Consider the following 16,522-nt stretch of genomic DNA (forward strand, 5'->3'; position numbering starts at 1 on the left):
AAAAAAGGAGACACATAAGAACGACTGGAATTTTGGGGATTTCTTTATTTTTTACCGTATATATGCTACAAAATCCCGTGAAATGCCTAAGCTTCATTTTTATTTTATTGGAAACGCAGATTATTTTATGCTACATTTCGTTTTTTATTACGAAATTCTTCGTATATATAAAATATGTCCCTGTCCGGTTTCCGCGGGAAACCAACGGAAAAAGCCGTAATAGACGTGATGTTTTTCGGAAACAGAGGTCGGGGCAATAACAGTAAAACCTACGGGTTCAATATTTAATTTTGCGCGTCAGGAGCGCTGTTATGCCGGTGTATAATATAAATTTTTCAACGGGAATACGGGTCGGACCATAAAGCGCCATCTTTATCGGCTCCGGGGTTAAGCAATACTAAGTCGAATCAAGCGCGTCTTATTTTAAAATTTTTAGATAATTTAGGACAGTTCTAGCTTTAGAGTTTTTTTTCCTGTTATCAGTGAAACAGAAACTGCGAACATTTAATAAAAATAAAAAATTTATAGCTTATACCACCATTGACTAAAAGTACACGCAGTTCCAATCACCGGTAGATTTACACCAGTGGCAGTCGGGGTTATGGCCCCGAGCGACAAAATTTGGAAAGTGGAACAAAATAGTTTTAAGGTGATGATAAACAACAACACATATCATCTATAATATATATAGATAACGACGTGGTAACTAAACACAATACATTTAAGATAATTATTTTGAAATATATCTGTGCTACATACCTGTGAAATGATACATCTGAGCTTTTTCCCTCTCTTCGGTTAATCTAGTTAAAAACTCTATATCACACATTTTAAAAAGTCTCTGTCGTAAATACAATGGCTGTTTATTAGTTCAAAACACAACCATTACCACAAAAGAAAAGCAATATCATCAAAAACACTTAAACATAGTTCAATGTTTACGAAAGACGCTTGTAATTCTGGATACAAACTGTCACGCCGATAGGGACAGAAAATATTAATGCTTACGCATTCTATTTTATAGTGTATTTTGTATTTAGCTTTCTCGGTATAGTCATTTTTACATTTGACGTTGACATGAATCTAACCTGCAAAAGATTTAATTAATGTTGAGCATAAATATACAACCATTTGTCAAACATGGCTGATGGACGCAAAAAATTGAGTGGATCTAAGTATCGAAAGTGATGATCCAGGAGAATGGGTTATAAACGATTTCACCAGCTACCCAGGAGTGTAAATAAACTAAAAAATTGTATTTCTCCGGTATAAAACGTGATTACAGGATTACAGAGATGGAACTTCACGATGGTTGTCAGAATCACTATCAATGGTGAAAAAGTTCAACGCCCATAGCTCATTTACTCAGTTAGTAAAGGGCCTGTATTTTGTGCAGCTTGTCTTCTCTTGGATTTAACATTGGAAATATGCAGACGTTCGTGTTAGTGAGCATGAAAACTTAAAACATCATAAAAATGTATGTTTACCCTTAAGCAAAGATCGGATGCTAAAGATAGAATAGACCATGACTTAGTCATTCAAATAGAGACAAATATTTCTTATTGGAGAAATGTTTTAGTCGCTGCTACTAAATCCTTAACTTCTTGAGGGCTTCCATTCCGATGAAGTAGTGAAAATTTTCTCTCACAGAATAATGGCAATTTTTTAATGCTGATTCAATTTCTTGCTTCTTTCGATCCATTCCTATAAGAGCATATTCGAAAATTTGGAAATAAAGGTTCTGACAGTAAAAGTTACTTATCGAAAACTCGCTACGAAGAATTTACCTTCGCCAAATATTATGCTATCATTGTTGATTCCACACCTGATATTTCGGACTTTGACCAACTTTTTTTTTGTTATAAGATATGTGCAAAAAAGCTTTCTGATATTTATTGAAAATTCTGGACATAAAGCTGAAGATTTGCTAGTTGCTATAATGTTTATTGTTGAGTTTTTTGATTTTGACCTCGCAGAATATAGAAGTCATATTGCAACTAGATGATCAGCTCGTTATAAAGGTGTTCATGTACGTAATCATTATTTCGACGAAATAATCAAGATATTGATTACTATTGAAGAAGATATTGAAGAAAATGCAATTGCAAGACAAGAAGCAAAAAGCATTCGTATTTAATTGGCGCGACTTGATGCAGAATTTATACAGATACTTCGGCATTTTTTACTTTCACGGTTCAATGCTGTTAGTCAAAGAATGCAAAAAGTTGATTGCAGCATTGGTGACGTGATCGATGATTATCGTCGTTTGATTAAAGTTGCTGATACGCAAAATGAATTCGAAATATATGAAAAAAATGCTTTAAGTATTTCAGAGATTAAAGAATTTAAAACTACAGTTTCTAGACAACGGAAAATGTCATTCTTGACAATCTGGATTTTGAATTACGAAAAAGATGTGTTGCGTATTAAAAGATACCGGAAAAGTTCTCGGTTATCATTGAATTTGGCCACTTCAATACATTAGATATTTTAATTTCTAAAAAATAGGATATTTCAATTATGGGGCGGCATTTTTTTCAGTATCTAGAAATTTCAGAAAATTCAGAAATTTAAATCCAGCCCTGGTTCCAATGTTTACGATAGGTAGAAAAGGGCTAACAAATTCAAACATCTAGCAAAGCTAGCGAGACACCATTAAAGCCCAGAATTTAACTTGAAATAACTACATGAGCAGTAGACAACGCTCATCTTTCTTTATAAATTTTATTTTCAACACCAGCATTGACAAAGCAGGGTCAATCGAATTGTATAATACCGACGGATTGATCTGATCAACTTCAATAGTGGTTTTGCGTCATTGGCGTGATGTGTAAGATGGAACAAGGACCGATATCCAGTGTGCTCGAGGGACAAACCAGCAAAAATAGGTACACCAGCTTTCTATAAAATTTTACGGAGTTCACAAAGTTTCTCGGATTTTACATATTTCTAAATGATTTTACGGACTTCACAGATTTTGACAAATAATTCCTAAAACGTGAAAAAGTGGGTAGTTAAGTTATTTTCTTCATAGAAAAGAGCACGTTTAATATATTTAGTCAGCAATATTGATACTTAATTATGTAAGTTGATGAAAACAATTACAATTGAACCCAATTGGAAAAAAACATCGCAAATAGATATTTTTTATATGCTTAAAAACCAAGTGAGTTTGCTGATTCCAATTAGAAAACAAGCAAAAGTATTCAACGAGAATTTAATTTGTTTGTTTAATATTTATTTTCATTAACGGAAAGTGATAAAAAAAGATTTGACAGGTAACAAATTTCACGCATGATTTACCCTTCGGGCGCGATTTCGTGGTGTATTCAAAAAGTAAGGTGACTTTTGTAATTGGACGGGCTACGTACATCTTCGATCTTCGATATTCTTTTTTTGTTATGTTGGTCACACATGTACCTAACATATGTTCACAGTTTCAGCCAGTTTTACTTTTTTATGTGAAAAAAATGGAATAAAGAATTTGCATAAAATTATGTGTAGAAAATAGAATACAGTGCTACAAAGCACTTTCAATGTTGACACCGGCATACAACGGAATCTATTATAAAAAAAATGTTTAAAAGTGGTACAAGCTGTTCTAAGAAGGCTCAGAAGACATCGATGACGAACTTCGGTCTGAACGCCCCAGTACGTCAATAACTGATGAAAGAGTTACAATTATTTCCGAAGTTTTGGGATGAAACGTGTAGCAGCAAAAATTTGTTCCGAAATTGATCATTTTTAAACAAAAGGTCCGTCGAAGAAGCATCGCTCAAGAACTGTTAAATGTCGTGAATGAGGATCCTGATATGCTCACAAAGGCTGGTGACCAATGGGTTTATGATTATGACGTCGATACCAAAGCCCAGTCGTCCCAATGGAAGAACCCAGAATCGCGAGAAGCAATACGAAGAAAACGTCCGGAATTGTAGGAAAACAATACATGCATTTTACATCATGATACGGGTCCATTGTCATCACGCATCGTTGCTGGTGTCTGACTTTTTGGCCAAAAACAAAACCACAATCATGCCTTAGCCATCATATTTAAGGGATATGGTCCTCTGCGACTTTTTCCTGTTCTCAAAACTCAAGAATCCCATGAAAGCAAGTAGGTTTGGAACGATTGAGGAGATAAAGAAAAAGTCGCTGGAGGAACTTAGGCTATACCAGAAAGTGCTTACCAGAAGTGCTTCGAGGATTGGAAAACACGTTGTCCCAAGTAAATTATGTCTGGGGGGATTACTTTAAAGGGGATAACATTAACTTTAATAATTAAATTAATACTTTTTAATAAAACTTTAAAGTCCCTTTACTTTTTGAACATACCTCGTGTGAAGTAATACTAGTACGTCTTTTCTTGTGAGTAAAAGTATCCTAATCTATATGTTTTAAGTCCCAAAATTATTTCTGAATGGATTTCGTAAAGGCCACAGTACGTCATTAGAGCTATCACAAGAAATAGAGATGCAGTGCCATTCATATGGATAGGACTGGATTATTCGACACAATTTCTCAGGAATCTGTTGTGAGACTTATATTGTTTGTATGGTATTTCTTTTCTTTTCCGGAGGGGATAAACCTTGCCTTTTTTGTTCATCTTAATGCATAATACCAATAATAATGATATGGCTTTGCAGTTCTGGTCAATTTTTCTCGGCAGTAAGAGTCCCAGTACCCTCTGTTGAGGTTCTCGTGAGCACACAACAAAGCTGCCGAGTGTGTGTGGTTGTCAAAGTGTTGTCAAAGAGCCGATCACCACTAGCCACCCCATACTTTGCACTAGCCCTAATATTGTGTTTCTCACCCACCATACCAAAAAAATAATTTTAGCAGTAGGTTTAGCATTCAGAATAAATTAGAGACGCATGAATAATTTGATGAAACTACAACTTAAAAAATATTGTTTTATTTTTATAATTTATTATATTTTATTGCAAAAACATTTTTGCCCGCTACTTAGTCGAAATACCTATTAGTTATAATAGGAACGGTTTTTATTTTTTTCAAATGAAAGTTCATCCGGCTTTGTGCCAATACGAACTCCGCTAACTCATCAGCGACGTCTGTCCCGAGTGGAATCCAATGATATTAAAAGGAAAGCCCAGAAAAAAACAATTGCAATTTAATATTTTATGGATCAATATAAATGTTAACTAGACCAGAAGCCATTTGGAACGGCGTATTCGGAATCGTTGCTAAAGAAAGAAATGGAGCGATTTATATAATAGAATATCGGTATTATAAAATCAAGCCATATAAACGTTCGCGTCTACGAGAGCCATCGAAAGGATTTCAAAATCACTTCCATTGATTTAGAATTTCAATCTCGTGTGATTGAATTCCGCAGACCTCGGTAAGGGCGTTTCGATATGTGAGTTAAAAGAAGTAGGCCGTGATGTTGGAAAAATGCGTTTTAGCGCAATTTTCTGTCATGCCATCAATAATTGCATAAAACAGAAACAAAAGTTTTAAAAACAACCTTTCAATACATTCAAAAATTAAAAATATAATTATATTAGCTAAAAATGAATTCCAATATCAATGATTCTAAGAAAAAACACCACTTACAATAATTATCTTTCACAAAATTTTATTCAGCGGGGCAAGTTTGGAGACTTCAGTTGTTGCACACAAGAAATTGTGTATGGATGGATAATAACGCAAATACTAAAGTAACGTTGTGTGGCAAGCTCAACTCTATAAATTAATTTGTTTTTTTGACTTTGGATTTTTTACAGAATAACGTCTCTTGATGATAACCTAATATAGAATTAGATTAGATAGAGTTTAGTTTTTCGCTAGCGGTTCATCATTATAGGTCCTCAGCAGAGGAATGGAGGAATGTCGGAAAAAGGATGCTCCCCCATAGCTTTTACTTTTCATTTAATTTTCCCCTTTCTGGGGGATCGCATACCCCCGTCAAGAAAACATTCGGCTAAAAGTAAATTCCGCAAGAACAAAAACTCAATTATCGCTGATAACGTTAGGAGAGGATCAATTCCCGGGATCCCCACCGAGACACGTGACCGAGGCGTTTCCATAATTTACGCGACGGGGTACATTGTATTGCTTTTACATTTTACTGCGCGCCCCGTCCTGCCGTTGTCCTGGATTCTCGAGTTGGCACACGTGGTTGTGGAATTTGAGAGTCCCCACTTTGGCTTGTTCACTTATTTGTCTTCATTGCGCAATACACAGAGTCCCGATGTATGTGTAAGTGCTTATACCGGTTTCCCAGCGGAGAGGCGGAAAGAAAAAACTCTATTTTGATAAATGAAACCCTTTTCACCTACAATAAGGACTATAATTTCTGGAGTAGTTGAGAAGTGGGAATCCAATCTCGATTTATATGTTATGACTCAATTAAGTAATTGAAAAAGGAGGAGGTTACATATATTTGGTTGCCGGACCTGTTTCGATTTGAAAATTTTCTCCTTAACAAATCTTAGGCCAATTGCTGAAGAGTGGTTACTGATTCGAGAACAAAATTTGCAAGTTAGTGCACGATTGAGCCAAATATGTTTATTTGGTTGTATCTTGTACAATATTTTCTAAATACTTTTGACTCGCTGTGGACGGATAAAAAAACAAGATTGCTTTCGAAAAATCGTCGATGAGAGGGGCAAGTTCTTCGCAAATAGCGAGAATCAGCTTTTTATTTTAAAAAGAAGGCGCTTCGCAGGATCTTGTCCTAGAGCGACGCATTGTTTTTCTATCGTGCTCCTCCGGACCACTATGAAACTTTCGTAAAAATGGATGTAATTTAATTGTGAATACACCCTGTATAAAGTGTCCTTCAAATCTCGTCGAACTTCAAAGCTACGGCAAACTTCGGTAAAAATCAAAATTTGCACTGGTAATTGCAATTTAAAATAATATGTTTTCAAATATCTCGCGCCCCCTGTATTATAGACGAAACCTTAAATTCTCTCTCTACACAGTTTACGATACTGTTCATATCAAATTATCACATCTTTCAAAGTTTTTCATAATTCTCAAATAAAAGTGGAAATTTTTAGGATGTATTAGAATTTTTTGCACACGCGTCTCGATTGAGCTCGAGAAATATCTGGAACAGCGTATGTGACAATTTTCAGGGTCTTTTAGATTTTTCTCCATAACTAAAACACCTTGTATATAATCGAAAAAATGCGTAAAACAAAAATTATAGCGCCGGGTCTCCCACGTATTACGGATGTAAAATTCTTCCGATCGGATGAATGGCTTTGAAGGAAAAGATGTTTTTCTTAATGCCAAAATAACCACAAAAAAAATTCAAAAATTAATAAAAAATACTTTGCGTTATTTTATTGCCCCCAATTTAAAGATTCTAAATGCGGGCCCAGACTTCTACTTCTCTCCCGAGTCTGAAGTCGGTAGCTGCAAATTTGGAGTACTTATGTTTTTTAATATTACACGGAATATCGCGATCACCCTGTACAATACTTAAAAACCGTAAATACAAAAGTTTAAGCTGTCTATATGGGCTATATCGTCATGTAAAAGAAACTGACATCTAAAATACAGATTTGAAATTATTGCCAATTTTTACTAATAGGGGATCCCATTTTTCTATTTTTTGAATTTGCGGCGCACCCTGTATATTTTTGAAAAATTGTTAAGAATAAAAGTTTATGGAGTCGTTTCCTCTGTGTCTTCCGGTTTAATAATTTGAAAACGGTTTCTGAAAAATGGGCTTTTTTGTAGACCCCAGCACACGTGATTTTAATTTTTTTAAAGGACTTCCCGACCCCCCAGCCCCCCATTTTCAATAGGTTCCGTCACGGGGCAAAGCTGCATAGATGTGCCAAATATGAAGTCGATTGCTTCAAATTTCGGACACTTATCGAGTTTCATAGCAAGGTCCAAAAAACAGTCGAAAATCGAGAAAAAAAGATGGATACCGGCGTCGGATGAGGGCCATTTCTTATAAGCTTATTTGCCTCGTAGAAGGTTAAAAAAGAGGCAAATTTCAATTTTGTAGCTCCAACGTTTCGAAAGTTATTCAGGAAAAACCAAAGCAGAAAACGGAGAACGGACAAACAAAAAAAAAATTTTTTCGACCGTGATCATTTCTGTACCAACGGCGATCCCGTAGGACTTACCGTTATCGAGATATAAAATTTTTATACGAGCGCAGATACTTTCGAAAAATTAGATTTCATCGATTATCGAAAGTAACCAGACAGATCGCAATATTGATGAAATACGTTATAATAGAGACATTAAGACAGCAATTTTTCGGGAGTTGTCTAAAGTTTAGAATCCAAATAAATAGATTTACCATTTAGTTTATACGGTCCATTCAGTTTTTGTTAGATTTTTTATCATAGCCAGATTATTTAACAGAGCACGTGATCATTTATATATAGACTACGATTTAGTTATTGCTTTGTAATTATTAGAATAAGAAAATGCATAATAAATAAATATTAACAGTTCCAATACCCCGCATATTATTTGTCTAAACTAATATTTGAATTAGAAGTGTCTGAATAACATCTTATATTTTATTTTTTATGTTCAAATAAATACTCTAATGCATTGTGTCACTTCTAATTCTAATACTGCAATACTAAAAGGTGTTAAGGAATCATGGTCTCTGTTAATAGTATCTAATTATTAAAAAACACACAAAAAGGAAACGTTGACAGTAGTCCATGCCAGGTCATCAGGTAATATAGCAGGAGGATGAATTATCGAATCTAATTTGCTACTTCTGACTTGCTGTAGTTTGAGTCATCGAAAAACTGTGAATCTCGAACAACTTGCAATTGATGCTAGTATAACTGAATCTGAATGTTTTCACAAGCCACCATCACTGTTATATATGGGCTGATTGAATACGTAGAGCCAGATGTCATTATATAGGATTTACTAAACAAAAGACGTCAGTGATGCCCTGGAGCAGCATCGTTCAAAGGGCATATCTTTCCATATCATGACGCATGGATCGCGGCATATCACAAATACGGAAACGAGATAAGTATAGTATCCTTGGCATATTTGACATCGATTCACATTGGTTATGAATCTATTTTAATTTGAGAATGTGTGTGGAGTGGAGAGGTCCCATTTATTCAGAAACGGTGTAATGTGATGTGATGTGATAATGAGCAAAATTTGGATGGATATTGTAAAGTAATCATTCCAAGTTAATAAACAACATATAATGATCTGTAATTTGCTGCATGAATTAAGAAATAGTTAATCTAAATCAGTTAAGGGAGAATCATTACTGACCCATGCTTGTCTCAGCTTACCAGCTGTTAAAATTGGACTTGAGCTTTGGCACAGGTGTGTGACCGATAATATTTAGAGGCAACTCATTTATTCATATAAGAAACACCAGAGGCCTAGTGTGGTCGTCCCTATTCTTGTGTCCACTTTGTTGTGTCGCCCGGTATACTTTTTCGCCATCCTATTCTACTGCGAAAGGGGAAAGCCAAATCCCACGAAAAACATTGGTTTCCTTACATAAAGCGGGAAAACGATTCATTTGGCGAAAGCCTGAAACTTTATACCTCCATCTGAGTGCTATATTCCAGGTTTCCTTCTCTGCTTAAGTTAAACCCGAATCAAATAAAAAGCACAAACGGTTTAAACAGCAAGCGGGATACCGTTAGTGTAGATAACTAGTCCCGCGGCATTAAAAGGGAACATTTCCCTTAACTCGGAAACCTTGTTCACCTGTCGATTATCCATCCCCCGCATCTCCACCGCAGTAAAAGTATTTGCACACTCGGAAAGCTCCTACCGGCGGCGTTTGCCTGGAATCGAGTTTGGCGATGGTGCGATTTTATGGGCTTTTGCTTTTAACAAAAATCCGTTTACTCTCGCAGAGTGCTGAGGATCAGCTCTGAATTCCGACGAATGTTTCGTTAATTTGGTTTTCCAAATCTAGCGAATGAAAGACCACGATGAAGGTATCTTTATTTAATGATTGTCAGTAAAAAATATTTAAATAGCTTGCCTCTGCTGAATTAGCAAATTTTCTTTCTTCTTGGCAATTGGTGCATGAAGATGACGTGGCAATTGAGTTGCACTGATTATTATGAAATAAATTCAGAAATCATAAAAAACTTTTCCGGAACATAACTTTTTAAAATAAACGAAAAACTATCAGTACATAACCAAGGTACCAAATTTTTCTATAACTTTTGAGTGGAATGACGGACATCTGCAGCATTTTGAAACAACAACCCATTGGTCAATTGCATGTTTACTTCCAGTCGCCAAAGGTTCACCGTTGCCCCTATTCTTTGATATTGTGGTAAAAAATTGCTCGGGTTCCTCTTGTTCTATTAATACCGTCATGTCTACAGATGACACTACTACATTCGTCTCTTCTAGAAATAGAAATATACTAAGTACTATACCTGATCTTCATGATGATTTAAAAAAAGAAAAATTATGGAACCTTCCAAAAAAATTTCGTTCTGAATATAGCCTTGATCACGATTAATGATGTTTAAATATATTATGGTCATTTTTGCAAATTAATAGCCACTCCGGACACACTTTCGAAGTACTAAAAAATGTATAGGGTACACACTTCACAAAAAGCTCAATAGTAAGTTAAAAGTTAAAAAAAAATGTTCCCATTCTCGACTTTTTAACATATAATTACAAAATCGGTGAAGGATATTTCGGTGAACGTGTTTAATTATTAATTATTCATTTTTTTTCTCTATTTTTCTGGTTGCCCTTACTTGTAGAATATATATTTATACGGCAAAATTTTGAAGCTTTTAGGTTGCTTATTCTTTTAGAACTTGGTGTACAAATATCTGTTGTCTGGTTAGCTCGCTATTTTTCTAATCAGAGGGATAACGCATAATTATTTTTTCCTTAAAGCCCCCTGAATGGCCCCGACGTCGTAGGTTTAAATTAACGTAACCGATGTGATGAGAATTTTTAGACGGCGAACCTCTGAGAAACCAACCAACCATAATGATATACAAGATATTTTCTCGAGAATCCAGATGTGACCTATATCGTAACAAAAATTTACCTGGAAAGAATTGCATAAATGTATTTATTATTTTTAGCGGGCATATGACAACGGGGGCAAACTTTGTCCACATGACGTCACATTAAACTTGACATAAAAAACTAGACCGATTTTATATTTCTGCGAACGGCACGAATTTCTAGTCAGGAATGACATATTTCATTGGTTGCGAGTTTATTCCTGACACTCGGGACAGAATTTTAATTCGACAGAATAAATTACATTAACAGTCAGATTTTAATAACGTGTATTAGAATTAGTGTGTTACACTGCGAGCCCGTGTTCTTGTCCATTGAACGTTTGCCTCAAAATCGTGATCGAAATTTACTGGGTTACCAATTCAGAAGAGCACTGGGGTCTTTCTCAAAATGTAATTCTCGTAAAACTTGGGGCTGAAAGAAAGTTTTAATTGTATATTTATAAGTTTCTAGAATGGCTGCTAGGTGGCATTATTGAATTTTTCGTTTTTTTTCGTTAAATAGATTTACTGTAACTCTTATGGAAAAAATGATGGGCGGCGTCCGAACATTTTCGGAAGTAAATGTTAATAGCCTGAGCATGGCTGAACGCATTTTGTCAAACTTGATGTGGTCGAAAAGGATGTTTTTAGAATATCAACGCTACCTTGAGCCGATTAATTTAGATTTTGCGACATCACTGCAAATGAAATAGAGTCCCTCAAATAAATTAAACACATCGATATTGCCTATATTGCAACAAAAGATAGCCCAATAACGGTCTAACACGCTGAAAAGCGTATTTCCATTACTCTTTCGCAACCTATAACATCAGTAAAAAAAATAAAAACTGAAAATAATGTTGCAGTATACCTGCCATTTATTGTAAAAATATCATCATTTTATTAAAAATTTCAATAAAAATTAATACACATTTAATATGATTGTAAATTACGCATCTTTACACAACAAATTCAAAATTTTAAATATCCAATTGTACATTGGAAAACAAAATACCAAAAATTATAATAGTGGTATTTAAGTGTCAATAGTATGCCATGGAGTATGCTACATTAAGTACACTACATTAAAACCCAAAAGTTTTCTGTGTTATTGTTTTTCATTATTGTAATATATTGATTTATAATATTCAATCATATGGGAATTAGTAATAATTATTATTACATTTTTAATATAAGCTTGGCGTTTTACAAGCAAATTTATATATATTATGCAAAATGAACGCAGATTAATACGTAATAATGGTTAATATTCTCAAAGATGGTGACATTATTTTGTTTTTATTTGTTTTACTGATATTACAGGCTAGTAAGAAGATGAGGTTTTTACTAGCCTATGGCAATAAAAGTGATATAATATAATAAATGTTATGGGTAGTGATGTAGCCAAACGCCCTTTAGTGGAGGTACAATAAATCTAAATCAATCCATTCAGAGCAGAATTGATAGCCTAAGAAGAGCCCTTTTTGATCGTTCCAGGTTTGACAAAATTTTGAGTTATTGACATTTATTTTGCAGAATATTAGAACACCACCGAATGAAAAAAAATCCCTTGTCAATTTAAGGTACTTGTAATATAACACTATTTTTTCAAAAAACGGGATATAGAATTTTGGAATGCGTCTTGCAACTATTCTAGAAATATCCTGCATTTTCTGTAGGTCGTTTTAGTTATACATTTTTTAATCCCAAGTCTTTACCACAATTAATTCTCGAGATAGGGCTGAGTGCCCGTCTTAATGGGCCACCCTGTACACTTGACTCATTTTAGGTAGCAGATAAATAACCATTATTAAAAAAACATACATTTCCTACGGGATGATAATTGATAATATAATTAATAAATAATAAATCATAATAATTCATTAGTAATATTGTTTTTTGTAAACGAAGTGCTGAAAAAGTATTTAGCATAAAACGATAATTTCCTTATTATTATCCTGAATTATTTTACAGGTAATGCACAATTTTTAATATGTCAACGAGGATAAATAATTTATATCACGAAAGTATAAAAATTACTTGTTCGTGCTCAAAATAACTATGGTACTATGGAACCTAACTGTACAGCCATTTCAACTATATAATAAATACAAACACAAAACTCAACAATGCTTTTTTAAAAGACTCCAATGCCAATCTCACCTATATTTGCGAAATTTCGTAAAACAGTTTTAAATAGATTTTCCATTTTCCATCCTAATTGATTTTAACAACGAATGATTTATTTTTTATTTTAATTTTGTGTTCAAACTATTTTTGTAAGTACTTGAAAACTTATTTGTAACATAGATCATCTCTATTTATGGATATAATATAATACTTTCGTTATATGAATGTTTTTGAAAAATGCCAGGAAGAATAGATCATTCGATATTGCTTATCTTTGTGCATACTCTACTGTACAGAGTTGATTCTGAATTTGAATCGTTTTAAAAGTTTTTGAATCTTTACTAAAAGTTTCGATACTACAGTTGACTTAGAATGTATTGCAAATAAAAAATGCGGAAATTGAAACGAAAACCATTGGTTAAGTGCAATCTTTGTTCTTGAACTTCAAACGGAACAAGAGAGCCGTATTAAAACAGTTCAGTCAGAAACAAAAAGGAGCAAAGAAACTGTTTGAACATCAAATTTTCAATGAATGCAAAAGAAAGATTGAAATGTGTATATTGGAGATCGTAAAACAAATAATAATAAAAATAGTAGAATAGAAATAGAAACCAGGAGGGGCGGGTTCTGATTGCGAGCGAGGCCACATAGGGTTAGACTTGTCGAACATATTAAACAACAACAAAATAGCGAATCAAAAATAAACTATCGAAGGTAACACCCAACCCGAAATATGGGACAGTATCGACCACTTAAAGCTAGGGCGCCGACATATATTAGGTTTGATCGTGTCGAAATAGAAGTAGAAGATATGAATTCGTTTAATAGTGATAGCTAAGATAAGAAAAATGGACAAATTCGATTTGGGACCACAGTTTTTACACTTTACTAATTTTACTAATAAAAATATATAAATTTCAAATGTAAACAAAATATATTTAAAGATTTGTTCGACAATTGCTTTTTAAAAGGTCGGAAGTAATATATAAATAAATAAATTTATAACTGCAATAACCAGATTGCATAAAAAGAAGTCAGCAAAAATTTACTGGTATTTAATATACTAGTGCGGTTGTTTGCTCGTCTCGATACGAGTGCTGACGTTATGACCAATGAGAAATGCGTATTTCAACCGATAAGCACTTTTCAATAAAACTGATGAATTGAACTAAATTATTAAAGCTATTTTTGGCCATTTTATGATAACATGAGGAAATTTCACTCTTGTAAACACCTCTATTGCATGTTAAATATTTTTTGCTTTCAGATTTGGCGGAATCCACGGCCTACGAAAATAAGTTTTCCAGAATGGTTGGGTTTTAGGTGAGTAAAAATTTCATTATTATATTACAAACTGTTTTTTAGTTCGCCATGTGCAAACGAACGACAATTTGTGACAACTAAACTTAAACTTATTAACAGGCGGGTGACCAATGGTTCGCCGCCAATAAACTTAAGCTTAACACATCGAAGACGAAAAAAATGCTAATAACATCCAACAAAAGAGCTGTAAAGTCACAGCCTGCTAAGCTTGTAGGTATCTTTCTCGATACCTTCCTAACCTGGTCGACTCATATCGAGTATCTATGTTCCAAACTCTCATCTCAAATCTTTGCATTAAGGCAATTAAAAGACTGCATTTCGCAGAAGACCTTAAAGACAATCTACTTTGCACTCTTTCACAGTCATTTGACCTATGGCGTGCTTCTTTGGGGTAACTCTTCAGATGCTGATCGGGTTTTTCGGCTTCAGAAGGCAGCAGTTCGCATTCTCCAAGGGGCTCCTCCTGGAGCACATTGTCGTGAGCTTTTTATTAAATTTAAGATTCTAACTCTGCCTTCCCTATTCATATACTACAACCTTCTGGAGGTCCATGCTGGTTTGCAGAGGTATCCTACTCATGGTGACTACCACTGCTACGGCACACGCGGATCTAGCAATATTGTTCCACTTAAGTCTAGATTAGCCACTACTCAGAAAAATAAACTAAATTTGAACATATATAACATATTTGTGAACAACTATAACCGCTTGTATAAAGCTAACGCTAAGCAATTTACGATAAGAAAATTTAAGTTATCGGTTAGAAGCTATCTTTCCAGTTATGGTTTTTACTCAGTTGAGGAATTTCTATCGCATATCCCAAGAATATAGTGTATACTGTTAACTCAAGCAAATATTTTTATTTATAATTTTTTTTTTCTATAAACATATGTTTATATACATATTATTTTTCCTATTTCTTGTTAAATTTATCAAATTGTTGTTGTATTTATATTTTCTTCTTTTTGTTATTGTTGCTGTTATTTCTATTTTGTTATATTACTGAGTTTCGACTTCACAAATACATGTATTTATAGGTGGTCAATAAATGATATCTATCTATCTGTTATTTATTATAGCTTTAAGATGATTTATGCCTTTTTGAAATTTAGTTTCTCTCTCAACTTACCATTGTCCACCAGTTATCATTAAATACGTCACCTTATTTTGGAAAGTATTATGTTGTTCCCTATTTCAAGTTGAACGTGCATAAATGAATTCAATTTCAAGTTAACCGGGACTTTTCCGGAAGTTTCTAAAAATGGATTTCAAAGTCGTGTTAAAAGGGAATTAACGAAACTCCGCATTTGAATATCTAATTAATAAATTTTAATTTACTTTACGAGATAAACAGACTCCAAAAGGATTTCGCTCACTGTTTTATCTAACTCTCGCGTAAGTCAAACAAATTAATTTCCTAAACGAAAGAAAATTGTTTGCCTTAATTAGAAATTCTTTCATATTCGCAAGAGAAGATAAATTCGCCGGAGACTTTGAGGGGGCTGCAGTATTTCAAAAATAAATTTAGCTTTTCCGGGTATCGCTGGGAGTAAAATGGTGTCGGGTTGTCAAGTTTTATGTAGCTCCGAAAATAAACCATTTGCCATTGGCATAAAAATTTGAAACGCCGTCGACAGCCTTTTGCAAAAACTTTTTCATATTTCGACTCATCTATCACTTTAAATACAGGTGATAAAAAAATTGACCAGCCGACTGTAAACCGTTATTACCAAGCTACGTGTTATTAATTTCACACCTTTCATTAATCAAAGGGTTTCGTTCTAATAAGTCTTTTATTAAATTTATTAACAATTAGTCTGCCGCCCACCGCAAGGGCGCGAAGCTGTGTAATATTAAGGGATTTTCAAACAAATGAACGGAAAAATAGATTTAGGTTTACGAGTACACATTTCTCGAAAATAGCTTGGCTCATATTAGATTTCACACGACCTATTGTTCCTTTTCACTTTCTTTGCGGATATATCTGTGATAGAAGAAAGTGAGAATAATCATCAGAACGTTCGTTGCGGTTAATTCAAAATCATTAACAAATGTGCTCATACAACAATATCATCGTAATTGTAAAAATA

General features: G+C 34.0%; 1 protein-coding gene across 2 annotated transcripts in view; it reads left to right on the forward strand.

Moving 5' to 3' along the window:
- Positions 1-16,522, forward strand: part of LOC132705524 (teneurin-a) — a 737,223-nt gene that overhangs the window by 171,134 nt on the left and 549,567 nt on the right. For both annotated transcript variants that reach the window (XM_060676144.1, XM_060676145.1), the window contains exon 2: positions 14,377-14,432. The gene's annotated coding sequence lies outside the window, so the exon portion shown is untranslated. The remainder of the gene's footprint in view (positions 1-14,376; positions 14,433-16,522) is intronic.

The sequence above is a fragment of the Cylas formicarius genome, unplaced genomic scaffold, assembly GCF_029955315.1.
Source record: "Cylas formicarius isolate icCylForm1 unplaced genomic scaffold, icCylForm1.1 PGA_scaffold_7__23_contigs__length_41026272, whole genome shotgun sequence".
Taxonomy (NCBI): Eukaryota; Metazoa; Arthropoda; class Insecta; order Coleoptera; family Brentidae; genus Cylas; species Cylas formicarius.